Source organism: Camellia sinensis, chromosome 2 (genome assembly GCF_055761805.1).
Source record: "Camellia sinensis isolate YWXY chromosome 2, ASM5576180v1, whole genome shotgun sequence".
Classification (NCBI taxonomy): Eukaryota; Viridiplantae; Streptophyta; class Magnoliopsida; order Ericales; family Theaceae; genus Camellia; species Camellia sinensis.
The window spans coordinates 116180164-116186309 of record NC_138962.1 but is presented as its reverse complement, the minus strand read 5'-3'; the positions used below and the strand labels follow the sequence as shown (position 1 = coordinate 116186309).

At 35.8% G+C, this 6146-nt stretch overlaps 2 non-coding genes across 2 annotated transcripts; both read right to left on the bottom strand.

Moving 5' to 3' along the window:
- Positions 1-4934: 4934 nt before the first annotated feature.
- Positions 4935-5024, bottom strand: LOC114258374 (small nucleolar RNA snoR26). Its single transcript, XR_003627948.2, has one exon. It is a non-coding gene; the product is annotated as a small nucleolar RNA snoR26 (small nucleolar RNA).
- An 80-nt stretch (positions 5025-5104) lies between these two features.
- Positions 5105-5195, bottom strand: LOC114258377 (small nucleolar RNA snoR27). Its single transcript, XR_003627950.2, has one exon. It is a non-coding gene; the product is annotated as a small nucleolar RNA snoR27 (small nucleolar RNA).
- Between the last annotated feature and the right edge of the window lie 951 nt (positions 5196-6146).

The window sequence follows — 6146 nt, the reverse complement described above, 5'->3', positions numbered from 1 at the left end:
ATGGAGGGTTTCACTATGCTTTGTAACTGACCTGTGTGTATTATTATCAATGATCTATAACCTTCTCTGCTTCTTCCCATGTATGTTCTTTATCTATTTTGTACATCAAAACTAAAACTTGCTTCTGGAACAATCGAATTAACCTCGAGACTCTCCTCCGCCCTGTTGGCTGCCATCACCAATCCTGAATTTTGAAAAATGCAATTTCTTTTGAAAACCCATATTGGCCACCTTCAAAGCATGGGGTTTTGTATACTTAACAGGAGAGGCCAAATTTGTATTTCTAACTAAAACTAAAACACTATCTTTGTGAAGCAGCCGATAGATTTGGTCTATGGTCAAGTTGCTCCTGAGAACTATTACAGACACAACCAGGAAAAGGATTTGCATAAAAATTCTCCTCTAACCTTGGTGATTCTCTCGGCAGTCTAAGATATGGTGCTCCAAGTCTATCCGAGTGCAACCTCTTAACCTCTGAAGAAAATTCTTCCCAAGACATAGCACCTTCATCCAAATGATCAATCAATCTAACAAAATTTTTTCTGAAAATGAAAAAATGTCAAATATTAGTAATCTAACTTACAATTTAATGGTTAAAGTACCAATAGAAAAGAGCCAAAGACAATGTACCTGTCGGGGTTTATGGTCTTTCGAAATCCTTCAAACCGTCTGTGCCCTTGCACCACCTTTGCCATGTTCCCATCATATGTGTAAACAAAAACATCACTTTCTAGTTCCATGATATAATCCAAGGTAGCAAAACGGTTCTGATATCGCTTGAAAGGTTGCAGCTCTTCTTCGGTTGCAAGAGTGGAGTGAGAGAAGACATTTGGGTACTATGAGGAGGTCCAGATCATACGAGTGTTCCAGAAGGTTAACCATTGCTTTTAGAAGAGATGAAACCCTCGGAGGAGATCCATTATCCGAGGTATTGCCTTAGTCTGGAAAGGGTTCAGAACCACGAATCTAGAGACCTATTTGAGCTCGGACTCGAAAGGGTTCGAATCTACGAACCTAGAGATCCGAAGCGCTTGGCTTCGAACGGATTCGGACGCAATGTAGAAGCCATTCCATTAATGAGTCCCAGAACACTTGCGGGCTCAGAGCTTTCTCGGATCTACGCACCAGAACCATGGGCGTAATGGAGTCCGCACAAAGGACCCGATCTCGAGGATGGTGAGTGGAGATAAATTCACACTTCGGTTAAACTAGCCTATACCTGGGTCGAGGTGGCACGATCTAGGGGGTTCTTGAGACTCGACAATATTTGCGGCAGGGCATTCTCTTGAACTACCCCTGACCCTTCTGCTGTAGGATGTCCTCTTGGACTACCCCTGACCCTTTGGGATGATTGGGTATCATTGATTAGGTGTGGCTAAGAAAAGGGGTTCACCGAGAGGTTAATATCCTCTTCGGGATTTTTCTCATCCTCGGAGAGGTCACCTCCTCGGACAAGGTGGTTAGAAAGAATATTTTTCATGTTCCTTGCACATGGGCTCTATCCTACATCATGAGGTGTCTATAAATAACACCCACCCATAGCTTTACCAGGGATGGATTTTGGAGAGACATTTTTTGGGAAAGAATTAATTTCCCTTCTCAATTATCTACCTTGAGAGTCAAAGTGGGAAATCTATGGGAGAGCCTTACCATTATTCTCTCTTTAATTACTTTGCCTTTTTCTTCACCCAATCTCTTATCTCCATCATCTCTTTGCTATTGTGTTTCAAGTTGTAACCGTTGAAGAATCTAAGCCTCTCATCATTTCTAGAGAATTCGAGTTTTCGTCAAAGATCTTCGAATATTTAGACCACATTCTTGAACCCTCTCATACATTTGGCGACTCCACTCGGGAGGCGGATTGGTTAACAGTCTCAACAAGATCCGGAATCTACACAACTCTAGTGAAGATGATGAGAGAGGAAGAAGTTCATCAACAAGGCTCTTCTAACGGTGGTAATGAGAGGATTCAAGTTCAAGACGCACCTCTCATCCTTGAAGCCATTCAAGGACTCTAACACACTCAACAAGAGATTCTCACGACCCTTCAAAATCTCATCCACTCCATGTTGGTGATGGGTTCGAATTTCGCACCACCAACAACAAATGTAGGTTAAGTCGGCAATGGCAAGCATCAACAATTTCATGATGATGTTGGGAATGGTCAAAACCATCAAGACCCACTCCTAATTCTCCCCGAAGTTGCTCACAATGGTGTGCAAAATCAAGTGTTAGGAGGAACAAGTCATTGCCAACCTGTGGCCCATGGAGCGCAAAATCATGCACCTGGAGGATTAAGCCATGGCCCAACTGTGGTTTGAGTAGTTTTCCGGCGCGATAAATGGTGTTCTATCGGCTGTGGAAGTTCAAGGAAGGCTCACAAAAATTTCTCTACAAAATGGTGCTTCATCCATGCCTAATTTTGTTCCACTGATTATAAATTCTACTCATGTACTGAACGGGTCTCCTTTGGCTTTGACAACGGCTTTACAAGCTTAACCCGGCATACCCATGGCATGTAACAGAGTTTATGGAACTCAATTCAACGCTCTATCACCGAATGTCATATCCATAGATGCCAATGGTCAATATCACTACGTTCCTACACCGATGGTGAATTCTCAACACCCAAATAGCCAAGTCACTCCAAGCTCGATCTTCGGGTCTACAAGCCAAGTTCTGGGAATACCACCATGAAGTTCTCTCTCAACAATTTATCACTGTCGCCGATGCATAAGCCATGTTCGATCTCGAACGGGGCAAAAAGACTTTACCCTCTTTGCCCGATTTGGATGTCAAGCCACCATACCCTATCGAGATGTTGAGTTATCCATATCCGGAGGGTTACACGGTGCTGAAGATCATCAAATTCGATGGCAAGCAAGGAAATGCTCGAGAACATGTTGTTTGGTTTATTGAGACTTTGGGGATTCATGGTTCAAATCATGTCCTCCGACTGAGAGAATTCTCCAAGTCCCTCACCGACCGAGCATATAGTTGGTACGTTAACTTGGCCCCAAACTCTATCTGAAGTTGGGAGGAGACGGTCAACAAATTCCACACCAAATTCTTTCATGTGGCCGAGAAAGTGACCACACTCACCTTGTGTAAGGAAAAGCAATAAAAGGGTGAAGACATTCTTGAATATGTGAAGAGGTTCCAAGATAAAGCCGTGGACTATCACGAGGCTGTAGAGGAAAGTGACTTGGTCCAAATCTGTGTTAAGGGGCATTGAACGGGTACACGATGATTCTTGTTAATCACAAGCTACCCACCTTCTCGGCACTAACTGAAACATCTCGAAACATCAACATACCTCTCATCATTTCTAGAGAATTCGAGTTTTCTTCAAAGATCTTCGAATTTTTGGACCACATCCTTGAACCCTCTCATACATGAATCGATAATATCGGTTTTATTATTTTGAATACCGATATAGACCGTTTCTCTCATCAAATCGCATCGAATTGATTAAAATACTTCGGTTTGATGCATTTTAATCGGTTTAAAATCTTTCAAACTTGAACCATTTTTAAATACAATCATTAATTTATATAAAAAATATTAAATTAATTATTTGTCTACCATTTCAAATATATCCAATTCATCCATTTAATAAATACTTTTCAATTCCTAAATTAACAAAAATAAAAACAAAAAAAAAAGTTTAAAAATACTAAAATTTCAAGAATAATGAATTAGAATTAAGATTATATATAATAAGAATTTACAAATTTAAGTTATAAAAATGATAAAGTTAATTAATTAAGATTAATAATTTATTATACTTATTAATATCATTATATTATTAGATTATGTATATATATATATTATAAATACACTATATGTTGAAGCGATTAATATCGATTTAGTCCCGTGCACAAGGTGCTTGAACCAATACCGAACCGAGAACAAAAAAAAATTAAATTTAAAAACGCATAAATTTTGCTAAATAAACAAATCAGATATAACTAATTTTGTCTGATTCAATCGATTTAATTGATTTTTTTGATTTTTCGTACCTCTCTAATTAAGATTCTCATCTAAAAAAAATACTCCATTAAGATTATGTTTGAGAATCATGAATTCAAATTAAAATTTTAAAAAGTGAAAAGTTAGATTTATATTTTATTCACATTTTTCTTTATTTTTTAAATTTCTGTCCAAATCATAATCAAATCACAGTTTGTAGACTGTAGTAACTAGTCTTGAACCATTAAAGTTTAAAACCCTCGTGTTTGATTTATGAATTTAGAAAAATTTGAAAAGAAAATTAAAAAAAAAATAGTTATATTACATCTGCCTTTTCTATTTTTATTTATTTATTTTTGTTTTTACAAATTACTCCAAAAATTCATAAATTAAACACAATCTGAAAACTAAAGTCATCTCAAACGCATCCACACCTTACCATCTAAAAAAAAGACACATCCACACCTTGATCCAAATTTATACCCTAAATTTTTTTTATAAAACCAAGGAATTTGGCTCTTCTACTTCATTTTTATTTACTTATTTTTTTTACTTTTATTTAATATTTTTTTATATCAATCCTTAAGTCCCATAGGTGTGATCCTGTAGATTTTGACTCATTGTTAAGGTTTGATATCGTAGATTTTGACACATTTTCTCATTGAGCGGGGGGTACAAAATAATGTTTACTTTAAATTTGCAAAGCTATATTGTGTCTGGTGAAGGTTTTACCCAAACAATAACACTACAGAAACCGTTCAAATGTATATTGTTTTACTCCAACAAACATACATTTGAAGGTTTTCAAATGTATTATTTAATGTTAGTTTGGCCATTGGAGTGATTCATATCATCAAATGAAAGCATCATACGAAACCTATTACATTTTGAAGTGGTACGTACCTATAGAGAAAACAAAACCTATAGAGAATATAGGAGAAAACAGAACAAGAAAAAATAAAAAGCATCTCAGAGTCAATAGTCGCCATAGTTTTCTTCACTAGCAATCAAAGTGCAAGGATAACAAAAGGTTTACTCATCACTGATGCTCACATAAATCCATTGATTCCATAACATTAAAACTAATGAGCCAAAAAAGAAAAGAAAAAAACAAAAACTAATAGTGTGGTAAAATGGATCTCAGAATAATAAAATTGTCTTCAATCCCTTTTAAGGAAATTACATATAGATAGCGCAGTTTTTATCAATCATCAGTGATCCTATCCAAAAAAACACAATTGAGCAAAACAAAAAATTTAGTACTAATAAAAAATTAAAAAAAAACAGAGATATCCATAGATTTCTGAAGCAGAAACCAACAACAGTCTAAAAAATTCGTCATAAAAAATGTTAATAATTGTAAGTTTTAGCGATAATTTATAAAAATCATGACAAAAAAATGTCACTAATTGTTAATTTTTAGCAACAAATGTAAAAACCGTCACAAAAAAAATTATTTTTAAGTGATTAACTTTTAACAGTTTAAATTTATCCTTAGGCCTCGTTTGGGAACAGGCTAATTTAGTAACTTTTTGGCTATTTGGCTAAAAAAGTAGGTAAAAAAAACTTATATGTTTGGGATGACTTTTTGGCTAATTACGAAAAGATGTGCAAAAAGTAGAGAGAAAAGAGAATCTTAACTTTTTGGTATGAGTTGTTGGCTTTTTGGCTAAAAAGGTAACTTTTTGGCTTTTTGGCTAAACAAGTAAGTCCCCAAACGGGGCCTTATTATGATCTGACTTGAGTGTATGATTTTGCAATCTCAATCAACTCTACAAATTACATTATTGAATTTGAAGTATATTCACTTTATTTTGTAACCGGACATTATTTCATTCCTCTGTTGATAATTGGACCATCAACAACAAAAAAATTAAATTTAAATTTAAAAAATAGCCCAGCCAAGGAACCGCCAAACTATCACGATTAGGATTTGAAAATCTCCAAATAGATTTTCATCAAATTTCAGTTTTTACAAATTTTATTTTTTCGAGAAGGAACAACCGTAGAGGAAAAAAACACAAAGTGGACATTTATAGTACATATGCGAATTGTCTTGGAAACATTCGCCACATTGGCTGCATGGTGATTGAATATCACAATTCTCCAGGGGGATGTGGGCATGGTGATGGAATTCAATGGCCTCCCAATACTTGACATTTGGAATCCAATCA